Here is a 17,194-nt window from a genome sequence, read left to right as displayed (position 1 = left end):
CTTCGTCATGTTGAGTATCAAGAAACCTGTAATAATAATACTTAATTTGTACTTTTGATTCTGAGATAGAATCTGGTTTTCAGGGGAAAAAATTACTGGTTTTTTTGCTTTCTTTTCTAAAATACATGCTATGGAATTTTGTGGAAATAGCAGGAGAATAGAAATTAAAGATAATAAAGGGCCATAGGATCATTTTATTCAATATCCCTGCTATTGCATTATGTTTGCTTAATGGGGAGCAAGAATTAAGTGATGACACTTCAGCAGTAAGAGAACTCTGAGGTGGCATCATGGCATCTGATTAAACTGTGAATATAGACTGAAGCAAAACTGATTCTTCAGATAAGAAGCTGTGCTATCTCAAAGATTATGCTTCTGCATCTTTGAAGTCATTGGTACTGAGGGCAATATTGAGACCTAAATGATTGGGAGTGTATCCTTCCCTGTAGTCTGACATGCATGTATGTAATACAGCATAAGTGGATGTGAGTGGTACTACTTTCTTTTAGGACGTCTTTATAGCCACCTTTTAATTACAAGAAAATAAAATATTAAAATAAGAAGATCTTTAACATTGATTTATAGACAAACTAAAAATACCTGTATTATAAATGTTTTAAACTCTGAGAGACTGTCCTGTTCATTTAGGTGTGTGTGAAATTGAGAACTTTGATAGTATTATAATAACTCAGTTTTTGAAAAGGTTTTTGCAGTTTTCTAAAGTTTAGTGCAGGACTGGTTAATGCCTCCTTGGTAAAGTAGGTATTCCCTCAACGCAAGTAAAATACTTGATGTTTTAAAAGGCTGAGTTACATTTTCACACCTGCAGTGTAGGGGAAGATGGGGCAAACTTGCATTCTTGCATTCTGACTGATTTTCTTTACCTCATTATCCCTTCTCTGGCAAGTTGTCAAACCGGAGCAGGGACTGGTACCTAGGACTCCAAACCAGCAGAATTTCATGGCACTACCTAATAAATTAAGTGGGCTCACCTGCTCAGTGACTGCTTATGTGGTTCATCCCTCCCTTCCTTTCTGCATTACCCACCAAGAGCTCAAATCCCAGGAATCTGCTGTTTCTCCTGTGGTCAGGTGCTCTGCCTGTCATCTCAGGTGGCCGCACTGTTTGCTCCCCAATGCCTGGAGGCATCCAGGACAGTTCTTGTGATTGATGTCTTTTGTTACTGGGCAATGCTGTGACCCCTGCACTCAGCTGTCCACACTTGTTTCTTTAGCAAAGCAGTGACTTCATACCATGCCAAAGTTGGAGTCTATGCTTTGAAACTCTGGGGGTTCAGCTTTACAGGATGTGTCCTTTCAGCTTGTAAATCTTGAGGCAGGATGAATGTTTGGTTTAGAATGGAAGGCTTTGGGTTCAAGGTAGGCACATGCAAGTGAAAATAACTGCAAATTTTAGGATAACCTAAGGAACAGTTTTATATTTTGAAGATTTTATTTAGAGGCAATTTGGAACATTTTGTTCATATTTATTGTTTTCAGTGTATTTTAATAGTTGAAGGCTTGTTCAAAGAATGGAACAAAAAGGATAGAGACTTTTCTGAAGGAAACTGAAATCAGAGGTGGGCCAAAGTTACTGTTTCCTAATTCATGGGAAATTTTGACATTTTAAAATTTCTCTTCTGTTGGGGAATTCCCTGAGACTTTTCTCTGGAAATGTTAGAAGTTAATTTGGAGCCTGGCACCTTACGATTAAGCTCAGACCAGTGCTCAGAGAACTGCTGGGCTGTCAAGCCTACCAGGCTCCCCAGTGCCTACCAGGGACCTTGGAAACTTGCCCAGGTCTTCAACTGTGGGAGTAGAAGTTCTGATAATGTTCCTGTTATCAGAGCTTCAAGGTTTCCATCTGGAGACCCAGGAACTTGAGACCTAAGCTGAAGAAGGCCCTCCCAGGCCTCTCTACTGTTGACCTGGAGATCAAGACCCAGGTGAGTCTGAAATATTGTGGGCTCTCAAGCTACCTGTGCAGGACTGTGTGTGAGATGGGAAGCTCAGGAGCCTCTGTGTTCAGGGCTTGCTGCCCTGGAGTTCTCAAGCCTTAAACCCCAGGATGGTGCCTGGGTGTGCTGTCTCTCTGACTGTATTCCTTGGAGGACAGTTCTCCTTGGCAGTTCACCTGGCAAACAACTTTCCCAGAGGATGAGTGATTCAGTTAAGTGTTTCACAGAGCATTCTGGGTTGGATGGATTGACACTTCATGACAATGTTAAATTTTTGTTTCTTTTTGAGCACAGTACGTGGGCATGTCCCTGGAGTGTTAGGGCCCCTGTGGGGGCAGTGAATACCTTGGGACCGATGGCTGACGGTGTGACAGCGCAGTCCCAGCCTGGCTCCGCTGGGACCACGTGCCGTTTGCATCTGGGCAGGCCCACCTTTGAGAGAAGCTCAGTGGGTGGTGTTCCAGTTTCTCTGCATAAGTTATTCATGCCATTTTGCAGTAATTAGCAGAGGCTTGGAAATTGGGCTGTCCTGGCTTTCCTGAAGGAAGCCCCTTCCAACAATGAAGGGATAGAAGTATGAGAGAAGCCTATTCTGCTGCTGTCCTGTTTGTTCAGCTTGGGGTTCAGTGAAAACCAGTTGTGCAAAGCTGTGCTAATGGAAACTGCATAATGCCTTATTTGGAGCTTTGTAAATCTTGGCAGTTAACTTAAAAGAAAAAATACTGGTTATTTTTTAAATAGCCGATTGACAGAATAGATTTTACCCTATGGCAAAAGCTAACATTCCTGCCTTCGCTTGCATTTAAATGGGAAGCACTTCTGTAGCCTTGCTTCATGCCATCTGGGAGGTGTATATACACAGCTGAATCTTGCAGTGAAAACACCAGTGGTGCGTTTATAGTAATGGAGAGAGTACAAGAGTTACATATTTTTGTCTTCACTCTGTGAATGAGCAGTTTTAAGAAACACGAAGTCTGGTTAGCACCTTCTTTGTTGGGACAGAGGCTTTAAAAAGTGATTTTCACAGAGAATGAACACCCTGATAATGTACAGCAGCCTCTCGTCCTCTTTATAGGAGAATGTTATTTACTAGATAGAAAGATGCCAAATAAGTCTACTCATTTTCATAACTGTGACCTGTCATTCCAAATTCCTAGAACTGTAACCATGAGAACAGCTGACAGTTTGCTAGAGAAAAAGCAGTTCAGTTCTTGCCTGCAATGATACCAGTCCGGTAACTTCGGGGGGATATTCATTAGTGAAGTGCATTTGGTTTGGTTTCACTGATCTTCTTGATGTTATTTTTCATAACATCAAGTACCTTAAAATGGACAAGCGTGTAGAAAGGCACACACACTTAATAGCTAACTAACTAAATAATTTAATAAATACAGAATGAAAGTTTCAACTACTTTGGCTCAGGGGTGGGTTACATAAGCTAATGCAGTAGAATAAAACTGTTATTTTTAAATGAAGAATAGGAATGACGGGATGACATAAGTAAGACTGTTAATGGGATTTTAGCCTACTCTACAAAGGAAAGAAAGCTTATGTAATCACTCTATCAATTCCATTTCAACAGCTTTAGTAGGTTTCAGCCAAATTTGGCAATGGCATAGACATCTCAAAGTTTCTTCAAGAGCTCTTTAAAGTTTCACAAAGGTCAGACTGGGTGGGAGAGAGGAAACCAAAATAAGTGCATACTACTTCTTCTCTGGGGGAGAAGGTGCCAGAGGAGCTAAACAGCTGTCTTCTGTTTTGTGTGTTGACTGGAAAATTGGCATGTGCGTACTGGCTAGTCCATAGGTGCTTCCATGCTGCATCGAGCTGCAGTAGGTAGTGTCTCCTGTCCTGAGGGTAATTAGGAGAAAGTATACAATGCTGTGGGCTGGTGAGGTTAGGGAATGTGGAAGGCACTAGTTGAGGCACAGGGGAGAAAGGGAGGAATTTATGAGGAGGTGTGGAAATGTTAGGGAGGTTGGAGGGCTTTTGGAATGAGTTTATAGAGGACAGGGACAAGCTGTGGATACTCTGATAAAGAGTGCAGGGATACCAGTCAAGTAGAAACAAAGCTTCACTAGTGTGCTGCTCATGAAACAGCTGCTTTTAATGGAATACATTTCATGCTTCTAAAAACATGCAGATTTATAATGACAGTCTCAAATAGTGAAATCCTCCTATTGTATACTGAACATATTTGAGGTGAACAGCAGTAATGTTCCACTTCTGCACAGTTCTTGGAACAAAACTCTGAACTGGGAGCCTTCTCTCAGTTTGAGGATGAATTCTTCACCACTGTACATTGCAATGGTGGAGTATATCAAAACATCAGCAGTATCAGGTCTAATGGTGAATGTTTATTAGTAATGTGGATTCTTGTCTGTAAGGAAATTACTTAGCTCTTACCAAATCAGTTGAGAGGCAATTAAATGTCTTATCAGATAAGAGTTTCTAATCCTGGATATATCTGAAATGGTGACTTAGAGATTACAAGATTCTTCTTTTCTGAATCAATTTCACTCTGATAGTTTTCATTTTTCATATGTTAAAGGACATGTTGTTTGGGCATACAGTCTAAAATTGAAAGAACTCTGTGATAACTTTTTCTTTATGGACTTGTATTTCCTGCTGTATTGGGTGTGTTGTAGAAGTTTTTCTGTATGTGCATTTTTATAATTCTTGTTACAACTGGAAAGGTGGGAAAAAAATAACAGCCAACTCCTCATCACTGGGTGATGCATATTTAAAGAGGTCATACCTAAGTATATTTTTCTCAAGCTATCATTCACTCACCAGATTTATTTGTGAAAACCCATGTCAGTCTCAAAAGGAATAAGGGTAATGGCTGGAGCAACAGTTTGGAAATTTTGCATGTCTGTATATTTTTTGGGTGCTGATACTGTTACCCTGTTAGACTGGTTTGATTAGAGTGAATATTTTTTAATTGATTAATTTAATTACCACGTGTAATTAATGCGGTAGTTAACATACTCAAAAATTACCTCAACTCACATCTAAAGTTTATTATAAATGGAGTGTGTTAAAGTGGATCAGTTTGATTAACTGCTCACAATGTGGTGCAATTTAATGTTGGAAGCTGAGAATGCACTGTATTTATGTGGTAAATAGCTGTTTTGTTTAGCAGTGGCTGAGAGAAAAACTAAGGATCATCAAATGGCATTTTGTAGTGATTATCTATAAAATGTGGTGGCAAAAAAAGTAATGTTAACCTTACACATCTTGGAAGGAAAAAGTGATCTTATGTACAGCAGCAGTCGGGTCTGTCTCTCTTCTTCCTTCTCAGTCAGCGTAGTTCTTGCACCAAAAGGGGGCTGAGGCAGAGAAAATTGGCTTGTCAGTCCATGTTAATTTGGATCTTGCATAGTGTAGCTTTAAATTGAATTTCTAAGTGCTTTTCTCTACCAGCAGAGCTTCATCTCAAAAGCTCACAAGTTGGGTAAGATGGCATTGTCTGTCCAAAGCATAGCATACCTGGGGAAAAATATCACAAAAAAAAGGAGGGGAATGGGAGCAGGTGTTACACTCCATCAACTCATTCTGAACAGAAGCATAGGGAAGGGGGAGAGGCTACCTGCTCATCCAGTGTCAGACTAGCAAATACTTTGGCATATTGTTTCCAGTGCTTAACTGATTCATTCCTGTCAGTAATGGAGAATGCTTTCTGGGATAACGCATAACCAGCAGCATTTGAGTGGGTTTTTGTACTGATGAATGGTGAGCTTCTCACAAGGGATGAAATCTTTTACATTCCAAAACACGGAGGTGTGAGACCGATACTATAGAAACCTGCCCTGAACCCATCAGGCCTGGCTATTGTTGCTCGTTAGCAAATCTTCTATTCCTTGGGAAGAAGTTAGCCAAAGACGAATTGACAGTCATTTGAAGCAGTGATCATAGACTTGACATGATCCAGATTTAGAGCTTGGGACAGACTCTCCAAGCCAGAGTGACTGTAGCAAGCATGACACAAACACTGCTTTATGGGAGCTTGGCATTAACCCAGAATCCAGGAACACTCCATATTCACAGGCTGAAGTATCCAAGTAAGGTGATGCAGTGATGCAAACACTTTAAACTGTTTATGTCAGCCCATTAATACCACCTTTATTTTACTCACATTCAACTTCAGTCTGCCATTCTTATTCAGCCTTCTGACCTCATCTGTAACATGAGCCACATTTGTAACAGAGGTGTGGTTACAGGTGATAAAGAATATGTATAGAAACATGTTATGTCTGTCGTTGGTACTGAAATGTGTCTGATTCATCCAGAGGATTAACAGGAAGCTGGGATGTTGCTGAACTGTGTAAATTAGTGGGAATGGCACAGTTCACTTGGGATGTATCAGCAGAAACTGCTTCATATAGCTTCATACATACTTCATACAACTTTCATGTGATAAGAATAACGCCTCTTGGTAAATTACACTGAACATTGCATAGAAAGAGAAGGTCTCTGTTTTCAGTGATGGTAGAAAATCATCATTCATTATCAATATAACTGATTTTGTCTCCTGGTCTCTGCCACATCCCAGCATAAAGTGATTCACTCTTAGTTATAGCTGCATTCACTACTCTGAGCTGCTACAGAGAACACAGCTTTCTTTGTGTCTCAGCTCTTTTCAAGCAGCTCCATACAGTTGAGAACACTGCAGCGGTTCTTTCTAGTGATGTTCACTCGAGACGGCGCATCTTTTCTGTGCTCTACTTTGTTTGCTTCCTGTGGTGGAGTGCTGAATCAAATGCAGGCTTCTACTTCTCACCTTTGAAGTGCTGGTGCTAGTCAAAGTCTGTGTTGTGGGCACACAAGGGATCAGTGGAGCTCAGCTGGAAGGGATGTGTGCAGCCATCCCACTCCAGGCGCAGGAGGTGAGCTTGAGGAGGCTCAGCTGTGCACGATGCAGCTGTGAACTGGGTTTTGCCATACAAGAAGGCATTTCTCACCAGCACCAGCCAGTGCTGGCTCACTCTGCAGCACACACTTTGGAAACAGAGGGAGCATCGTTGCCATGTGTCAGCACCTTCCACTACTGGAACCTCTTCAGATGCTCTGAAATCACCACTCTGCTGAAAATCTTCAAAGATCCTCTGAGCATGTGGCACAGGTGGTGGTACTGTCTGGTGCTTTCAGATGACCAGTCTTATGGGTACACACATTGCAAAGGGTAGCTGCAAGCTTCTAATGCAGGCTACTCAAGGGCAAAACTTTGGAGAGGAGGGAAGTAAGAGGATTGTGATAGGTACAGGTTATGTACAGGCAGACAGAAGGGGAGTGGCTGGGAGTGGTTGGGAAGGCTACTGGAAATGCAAGAGGAAGGACTAGAGGGAAGAGCAAAACTTAATGGGCAAGCAGACTATTGCTTTAAAAATCAAGGAAAATACATTCTCAAAAAAGCAGGAGAACATGTGACAACTGTGTTAAGAAATCATCAGTCAAACACTGAAAGTATATGTAATGAAAGAACTCGCGTGCCTGCAGTGTGGGTATGTTAATGTTCTGCTGTCTTTCATTACAAGCAGGCATAGCACTTGATGCACAGAATTAATGACTTTCAACTGTTTTATATTTCCAATCAATTCAAAGGACAAGTTACAGTTCCACAGTGACTGATGATATGTATTGCAGAACCTCTGTTTATTCATAGATAGCTCTGCAGCAGATCACAGGAAGGGGAAGACTGGCTTCCCAATTTAATGCTGCTGAATGCTGATGTGGAGAACTGCTGCCTTTCACAGTTTCACAGTCCCTCTTTGCCTGGGAAGAGCCTAGGCAAGTTATTTATGCAGACTTTCACCATAGAAAATAATCGTATTTTTCTCATTTTCCTTTTGACTGACTTGAAAGTGAGCCTTACTAGCAGAAACACGGAACATTTGTACATGCAACCAAAGTTAATGGGAGCTGTTCTACAACACTGTTCTATAGTATTGTATAACACTGGGTATTAGGAAAAGCAAAAATCGACACCTTAGATTAAGCTTTCAAAATTAGTGGGTACTTTTCATATTAACCTATCTTTCCTTCAGTATTTTTCCCTGTAAGATATGACTAAAACACTTCACTTAACAGGTTGTGAAAACAAATTCACTAAAATTTGGAAAACAGTCTATTACTGCAGTAATGGTTGCCTTTAAGTTTATACCAAAAACTTCAATTCTGAAAATTCCTAACTTTTGAGTACTCAGTTTTGCATTTAAGACATTATTAAAGATCCATCACAAATGTAATTTTGGATCTGAACGTGTTCCAGGGCGGAAGGCACTGACATCTGGCAGCGATGTTTCATCCTCCCTCTGTTCCCAAAGTGCTTGCTGTGGAGCAAGGTGGCACTGCCTGACCTGGGTAGTGTGCCCGTGCTAGAGAGGGCACTCACAGGAAGGCTGCACTTGGACAGGCTCTGCAGGCCCTGTGACAGGTGCCCTCTGGTATGGGGAAAACCTGGTTCACAGCTGAGCCTCCTCGAGCTTACCTCCTGTGTATGGCTGAACACATCCCTCACAGCTGAGCTACACTGATCCCTTGTGTGTGCTGTATCCAGCAGTCTCCACAGAAGGTAATTAAATCCTAACAAGATTCTACTGCAAATTAATTTGAGGTTCTTACAATTTGCTAGACTTTGTCAGGTTGACTTCTGCTCTTCCCATTGCTTACTCCTCCTTTGAAAACTCTCCTCTTCCTAGATTTCGGGTTCCTTCCTCAAAACTCAAGGTTAAAAAGCTTTTGAGAGGATTCATTAGAAATTTTGTTGTGGGGTCAATATGAATCTTTTTCTAGCCTTGGGAACAGCTCAAGTTTTGTTAGAGTTGTTCAATCTGAAGCAAACCAAACAGTTTTAGATCTTTTTTGAGGTGGGTAACTTAGAGCAAATCACCAGAGAATGAAACATATAAAGAATTCTGGTGCTTTGGTGGTTTTGCAGGAAATCTGGGTTTTGAGACCCTGATCTTCTGAAAGAGGCAGGGCTGGAGCAAGCCTGTATGGCCTTTGTACTCTTCTCCATCGTTGTATGCTTACGTGATGCAGCAGAAAGGATAAAAATCTGTGTGAACAGTGTTTTTGCATGCAGATCAGCTGTTATCTTGTGCAGGGTTTGAGTGGGTTGTTGGCTAAGTGCACTTGACCTGAATATTCTAATCATGATAAGCTCTGCTTGGTGTGGGCTCCCTCCTTTGCCACCCGTGTATGTTCTGTAGGAACAGCATTGCTGACCTCACAAAGGGTCAGCTTTGTTTAGAGGAAAATGTAATCTGAAGAAACTAAGAAACCTTCCTACGCTTCAGCTCTCACTTTTAATAGTGCAGAATCCTGAGTATCAGAATTTTGAGCTGATGATTTGATACAGTTTGTATTGTCTTGCTCTGTGGAATTTAAAGAAGGACCCTGTTTGCCTTCTTTGTACCAACCCAGAAGGAGTAAGCAATTAAATCCTGAGGTACTCATTTCAGGACAGATCTTGCCATTCTGTTGAAAAATCTATGGAAGGATTTTAAAATAGAGACTCCTGACTTTCAGGTGCTTTTGCCTTTACCTTGCTCATGCTGCCAGCAGGACTACCAAAGACAGTCAGTATTAGAAATCATGAAGCCATATTTTATATGTTAGGAAGAAGTAAGCCTCTAGAGTTCTTTCTGGCCTAATGGTCTGCCTGGATTTGGGCACTAATCAGGCCCCTATAACAGTTTCATGAGTTGTTTACCAAAAATTTTTAGCAAGACCAAAGAGAATTATGTGCCTTCAGCAAAGACACCAAGAAAGGGAGCAAGTCCTGAGCTCTCTAACAGTCCAGTGCTTATTAATCACTATGCCAACAGTCTCCAAGTCTTTTTCCAGTGTAGGACTGGCTGATATCTTGAGTATGGTTTCTCATTCCAATATTAAAACTGGAGTGACAGATAACTAATTATCTTTCTTCTGTCCCTGTTTATACATTGGGATTTTCTGTGTCATCTGTAGAAATATGTCCTCTTCCATTGCTGTAGTTCTGTGTCTTGATCCTAGTTGGCTTTTTCAGTCCTCTGATTTTATAGACAACAGTCCTGTCTGGGACTATAGGATGAATGTAGCCAAGTCACCAATATTCTTTTTACATTGCATTCTTCAAGAAAAAGAGTAGATGGGCAGCAAAATCAGTCTTGGCTTGTGAAGTAGCTTCTCTACATGGCCTATTCCCCTGTGTCCTGCATAGGTCATCACCCATCTGCAAATGACATTTCAATGTCTGTCTTCTCTTTGTTGAGCCCTGGTAAATGGATATTGGTCGCTCTTGGTTTTGCTACCTATGTCCAATCTGGCACGGAAGCTGCTGCCTGCTCCATATTTCAGGAGGCTGGTGTAGGTGGTTGTGCAAGATATGGGAGTGTGGCTTGCAGTTCTGTTGCTAGGAGCCAACAGTATGAAGTTCTTTGAAGTTTTATGGGGGTTTTTTATCTCTTTTACTATGAGAGAAAAATTTTGGTAGATAAATTGTCTTTATAAACTACACCGTGTTCATTTTACTTTATTTTTAGGTGGGTTTGCATCTTAATAATTGGCAATTGAGGTTTGTGCTTCTACAGAGGTGGAATCTCCAGTATCCTGATGGAGAGCACACGTTTACCTTCAGGGCAGAGGAAACATGCTCCATAAAACACATACACTATTGTTCAAACACCCACAGCTCTTCAGGAAGACAGATGCCTTGTTTCAGTTTCAGTCTTTAGTTGAGTCACTCATGCTTATGTAAGGTCTGAATTTGGTTCCCTTTCTTAAGGCTACATTATGGAAATTAAAATCTTAAATAATCCTTTGTCTCTGGGACTACCTGCTACTGATACAGAGGAGGAATTCAACTCGCCTCTCTTATGTTGCTCTGTTAACAGAAAGTCTTTTTTGAGCCTGTAGTTTTGCTCAAGGGATAAGTCATCTTTTCTCTGGATTCCTTACATAGTTCTTAGGGCTGCCTTGGGGAAGGACGAGTTTCTCTAATCTTAGGTTTGCTTCAAAAACAAACAACTACCTTGTAAGCCTCTCACTCCAGTGGGATAAGGTGAAGGGTACTCATTTCCATAGAAGTACAGGTTTCTTCATCATTCCATTAATAGGAGTGTGGGTTTTTGTTTGGTTGGGGTTGTTATTTTTTTGTTTATTTGTTTCAAAATCCTTTCAACAGAGTGGTTTGGAATAATTTCATGGTTACCAGGTTGAAGCTCGGGGGTACTAAAGTGGTTGAAGGATGTGGCTTTCCCCTAGGTAAATACCACACCCCGCTCAGTAACAGTGCCTGTCGCATGTTGACACTTGCATTCCTTTGCAAGGGGTGGGCCCTGTTTGAACAGTGCAGTGCACCACAGGTGAAGCAGTAACTCCTTATGCTTCTTTAGAGGATAATGGAAGAGGCAGTTCAGAGGAGACAAGGAAGGAGAGGTGGACTACTGGACTTTGTCTTGTGATAGATAGAAGAACAGATGGCAAACTGCTACCAGTTTATGTCCAGTCTGTTTTTTACATGACATATTTTTAGACTCTAATAATCTGTTTCACTTAACACTGTATTACTGCTTGACTGTCTTATTTGAGTGCCTCTAATTTAGTTTACAAGCACTAATTACTTAAATTATTCAGCAGTGTTCTGAAGTAGAGTTGTTACAACCTGCAGTTGTGGGAACTGGAGCAGAGAAAGGGCACATATCTGGACCTAGATTCCATACTGAAGCAGTGAAATTTGCTCAGATCTTCAGCGAGTGGCTGACAGTTTAGGATGTTAGAAGCTAAATTATCATGGTAGGAAAGAAAAGTTATGTAAAAACATTTTTAAAATCAATACCTGTCAGTAACCTCTCTCTATATATGTAGATATATACCTGCATGTGTACAATAATTTTAGAAACCCTGATTTGCAGACAAGTATTGGTATGAGGAACTTAATTTTCTAATTGAATGTTTTAATATTTTTAGGAAATGGAAATACAGAGCAAAAAGGGTTCATGTAACTTTCTTCACAGTCCTGCAGCACGTAAGTGTCATAAGACCATTGATGATGAACCATCTTGGTGCTTATGACAAGGACTCCTTTAAAAGTATTGCAGCTCACTGACACTGGGAGCAGCCCACTTCTGTCTTGCTGGCAGGTCTCTCCTGTGACTGAGTTAGACCATGATTTTACACTCATTTGTCAAGCTTGTTTTAAAACTCATTGATACCTCAGAAAGCCCTTTTCTTAAACCTTGCCTGAATATTTTGGGTTTGTTGCAAATAAAAGCCATTTGTTCTTGTCCTTCCCAGTGTTCATGCAGAACAATCGACTGCTCTTATAATTATGAAACCTAGTTGTGTGTTAGAAGACAGTTGCCATGCTCTCAGGATAAACAGTTATTTTTACCTCAGCAATATATTTGTTATTTGTCCCTGAATTTTCCCTCAGTATGTCCAAACTTTCTTGGAAGAGTGACTAAAATGGAGCACAATCATCTCAGGTAACCAATAGGTACTTACAGCAACCTTAATTCTGTCCTTGTTCTTCCTATCCTTTTCTATAGAAAAACTGAATTACCATGTAGTAGTCTTCTGCTGTTACATTTCTTTCAGGCAGAATCTCAAAGCTGTGTGGGATGCAGCTCCTGGGGCCCTTATACGAGGATGTATTGAAAGCAGGGTAGGCTTTCAATGTGTCCACTAACTCAAACTGCCAGGGATATGAAGAGAGGGGTCTTTGACCAGTTAGTAGAAAACAATTTTGCAATTCCTGTTGGATGGTAGTGGTTTCTGGCAAATAGGAAAGTGTAAAAAGGGATAAGCATTAAAATTTTCTTTATTTCTCTTTGTCTGTTCAGACTGGAGATTCTGCTGTGGTCACTGAGTCACTGGGACGTTAAAGTGGTGGTAAGCCGAGCCCTGAACTGCTGGGCAGAGCTGTGTCTCCAGGTAACAGACTGCACTACCATTGCAAATAAGATGAAGCACATGCTCAGCTTCCTTCCCAAGTTCATTCTAGGGAGATTAGCTTCTTGAAGTTATTTCCTGGCTTCTTGCCAGAACACAGTCTCACTTGATGTTCTGCAGAAACCACACCTGATGTAAATGGATTGGCACTTGGCAATACATTTGGATTTGAGGTCATGCACAGTTCACAAATGACACATTCGCGCCTTAACAAGTTGCAGTTATGTTTTAGGCTAAACTATTTATTGGTCTGTGCACAGAGAAATGTGGATCTGTTTGGGTTTTAAGTATTCCCAAATATTCATCCTCTTTGGAATTGATAATTCTGTGTCCTACCTGATAGGATATTTGGTTTATTTTATCATGTAAAGAGTGTTGTCTTTCTAGATGTCCTCTTCTCATGACTGGAGATGTCAATCAGTGACCCATGAGATGTGGAGGACGGGCAGAGAATTGTCAAATTGCTAGACTTTCTGAAGATTTAAACTGCAGTTGTTTTGGAGGTTAAGAAAGCTTTCTTTCCTTCTGCCACACCATCTGCTAAAGTGTTATTTGATTTACCACATATCTGTTCTGGGTGATGGACAGCCTGAATAAATCTTGAATGCTGGGGCTCTGAGTCAACTTTCGTAGTGAGGAACTTTCCATTTACTTCTTGGATAATAACATTTCAGTTTCCAGCAAGACTGATGTTTTGGCAGAACCCTGGTAGGGGCAGAATGCCGTTGGTTCAGCTTTCCTGTGCTCCGTACGGACAGGTGGCAGAGCTCCATCCTGTTAGAGAACGTGTCTTTCAGAGCAGACCAGAAGCTGTGAAAAGAGGAATAATGGCCATGTTTAATACCTGCTATGGAAGGTGGACAGTTTAGTATCCCTTAGGACAGGTAACATTTATTCTTATTGAAGTGAAATCTGTCTTTTAGTCAACAGTGTCGGATTTTACAACATATCTGTGAGGTGAATGAAGGAAACCCTTGTGACAGTGCAGCTTTGAAGCCATCTAATTACTTTATTATTTTGTCTTTTGCCCCAGGAATAATGTAGAGGTTGTAGATATTTCTTATATTTGGTAATAACCAGAAACAAAATGCTGACATAGATTCCTGCAGAATAGTTAGCAGACTGTGGCTCTTGATGCTGTTTGCATCAAGGAAGGCAAGCAAGGCTTTTGCTTCTTTGTAGTTCATTTTCCTCTGATTTGGCAGGGACCGGCTCCTGGAGTGTACAAGTAGAATCCAGCTATGGAGTGGGACATGGGATTTTGTGCTCCTGGTAATTGAGTCCGATACTGACCATCCATTTCTCTTCCCTTCTGCCTTTAGTCCAGACGTAATGAACACCAGCAAGCTTACCAAGTATCCTAAAGGGTAGCAAAGCCAAATTACATATACATCTCACTGCCTGGTGAGGCACCACAGGGGAGAAAACACAGGAACCTGAGGCTTCTGACTTGCAGTGTTGTTTCTGCTTATTGCATTAAGTGTTTCTCATGACTCTGAAGGTTTAGCCCAGCCCATCATGAGTGCAGCACAAACAGGAAATGGAAACCCTGCAGTCAGAGGATACACCTGCCAAACGCTGGTTGAGCAGCTGTGGCCCTCACCCATGGCTGAGTGCAAAGCCAGAAGCATCAAGGGCTAAGTACAGACTGAGCACTGTTTCTCCTCTAAGGTTTGGAGGCTGGAGGGTGAAAGAGAGGGAGGGAGGGAGAGATGAAGGTGTAGTCACAGTTTGCCTGGCAGTCTCATGAGAGGTGCTGATCAGGAGGCTGCTTGTGTAGCATGCAAACTGCTGCTCTTTAGGAGTGCAAATTCTCCCTTGGTGTTGATTATCAGTCTTACAGCTCCAGCTGGCACTCGTACATCCCAGGAAGATCAACTGTGTGACAGAGCAGGGAGTGTTAAGTTCCCCTGGGGACTTAGGTACAAGGATGGTCAGGGCTGCCAAGGCATCGAGCGCGTGGAGACTGCTCAGGGATATCCTTGACCAGGGATGTGATTACACTCTTTTTATTCCTTGAGCAAGAGCTTACAACATTTGAAGTAACACAGCTGCCCTGGCAGAAGGCCAGTTGCTGTGATTTGGCCAAATTATCAGTTGGCACTGGTTGGCATAGACCTCAGACAGCGTGAAGAATGATGCTGTTACATGTCAGGGCACAGACTTTCTAAAGCCGATGCTCGCAGCTCCGGACTCTGGACCAGGCTGCCCAGATGTCAGTTAGCACAGCGCAGCATTCCGGCCCTAAGTAGCTTTTTGTCTAGTCATAAACACTGACTCCTGTGCAGATTAGTGTTTGGTGCTTCAGGAACCTGTTTCCTGGCCAGGACCAAGAGAAGGTGAAATGTGGTAACAGCAGGGCTAAGTGAGTTGCTGTAGGAGCCTTACCATACCTTGGGAGCTGAATTAAGTGTTGCACTCAGGAGCTCAGTGATAAAGGTTTGTGTAAGGGTTTGCTTGCATACACTTGAGGAGCATTCTTCTTCTTAACTTGCTCTTTCACCTCCCACCCATTGAGATCTTTGTCTCGATTTGTGATTCATGTCTGATTCAGCCAAGTGGGTAGTAGACTTGGCAGCAAGAATCTCCTGAGCTTGAGGATTCCAGGAACCTTTAATAAGGGGTAAGAGCACAGAAGCTGGCTGCTGAAAGTATAAAGTGCCTTCAATGGCAAATTCACGGTTTTGTTTTTGTTGTTGTTATTATTTGGGGCATTTTTATTTTAGCTATGGGAAAATCTTCCACCTTGCTTCCCTACACAGAACATTTGTGGATATTTAAGTTATATTTCTCCCAACAAATAGGGGGAAAATATTAAATATTCCTCACTTGGTCCATGTCTTGTTAGGTGTTTTAAGCTTCTTCAAATACCAGATGATGCCAAAGCCTAGGAGTTGTTATAGTCTGGACAATTAAAAAAAAAGTAATAGAATTTTGATCATCTGCAATCAAAGGCTTTTACTATCTGCTTTAGGTATTTTAGATGCCGGCATTTATGTGTACGTATATATCTGTATATGGTAGTAGAGGAAACACTGAGGATAATTATAATTTGCTTACATTTGGCATAAAAAATGTCAGCTGTTTCAGGATCTGGATCTGACCAAGACAACTGCCTGCCTGTTTCAGATTTGCAAAGGCAACTACACTCAGCCTCAAACTGAAAGAACTGAAAACCAGAATCCCTTGGTAGGCAGATTTTGTGACTGTAACTGGAAAGATACTGTGTTGCTCAGCAACTCTTACTATCTTTTTAAATTTTTGTTTTCTTATATAACATCACTCAAATCCCCAGTTCTCTCCATGAGGTGAAACCATATGGTGAACTGTCCCAGAGCTGTACTCCTTGAAAAAATTAAACTCCTAATAACCATTGAAGCTGGCTGCTGGGAAGCTGCACCCATGGAAAAGTCATTGGTTTGGGGGAAATTGTGCTGATAACAACTTGTCTTGGTAGAGTATTGTGATTTTGACAAAGCAGTAGACACTTTGCTTAGGTATTGTGTGATTATTTTTTTTAGTAGGTTGTAATTACAGAACTGTTATTATTGACTACATTCACACAGAGAAAGAAGCATATCTAATTACACAGTACAGTAATTACATTAGGCCAGTAATTACATTAGGCCAGTAATTTTCTTGGTTGTGGTTGGCTCAAAATTATTTCTTACGGAAGCTTTTTATAGTAGTGGCAGGTATTGACTGTATTGAAACAGATGAGAACGAAGTTTTGTTTGGGCTAGGTTTAGTCCATTAAAATAATATGGTTAATAGCTTTAGACCTACATTTAAGTTCTTTACCTGTGTAGGTACAATATGTAAGGTCAAAGCCAATTCAAATAAAGTGGCAAACACTTATGAAAGCAGAGAAGAAGTATATTCATTTCATTTTCCAAAATATTTAACTAATTGAATAAAATGGGATAATTAAGAAAACAAATTAGCTTTCAAACTGATTTCTGTTTTAATAAACTATGGTAAATAAAGCAGTCAAGAGTTTTGTAAATAAAATTAACTCAGAGGTTTTAGAAAATATTTTAAGTAAGTGTATATACTATAAAAAGTAAAACTGGAGGCCCAGAAGGCCAGTGGTATCCTGGAATGCATTAGGAAGAGCATTGCCAGCAGGTCTGGGGAGGTGATTCTACCCTTCTGCTTAACCCTTGTGAGGCTGCATCTGTGCTTCTCAGTACAAGAGAGACATGGAGCTCCTGGAGCAGGTCCAGAGAAGGGCTTTGAAGAAGATTAGGAGACTAGAGCAACTCTTATGAGGAAAGGCTGAGGGAGCTGGGCCTGTTC

At 41.1% G+C, this 17,194-nt stretch overlaps 1 protein-coding gene across 2 annotated transcripts in view; it reads left to right on the top strand.

The window, feature by feature from the left end:
* The window catches only part of ITPKA (inositol-trisphosphate 3-kinase A), a 40,467-nt gene that overhangs the window by 1,702 nt on the left and 21,571 nt on the right, over positions 1-17,194 (top strand). The gene's annotated exons all lie outside the window — the stretch shown is intronic.

The sequence above is a fragment of the Corvus hawaiiensis genome, chromosome 6, assembly GCF_020740725.1.
Source record: "Corvus hawaiiensis isolate bCorHaw1 chromosome 6, bCorHaw1.pri.cur, whole genome shotgun sequence".
Classification (NCBI taxonomy): domain Eukaryota; kingdom Metazoa; phylum Chordata; class Aves; order Passeriformes; family Corvidae; genus Corvus; species Corvus hawaiiensis.
This window is presented reverse-complemented; position numbering and strand designations above follow the sequence as displayed.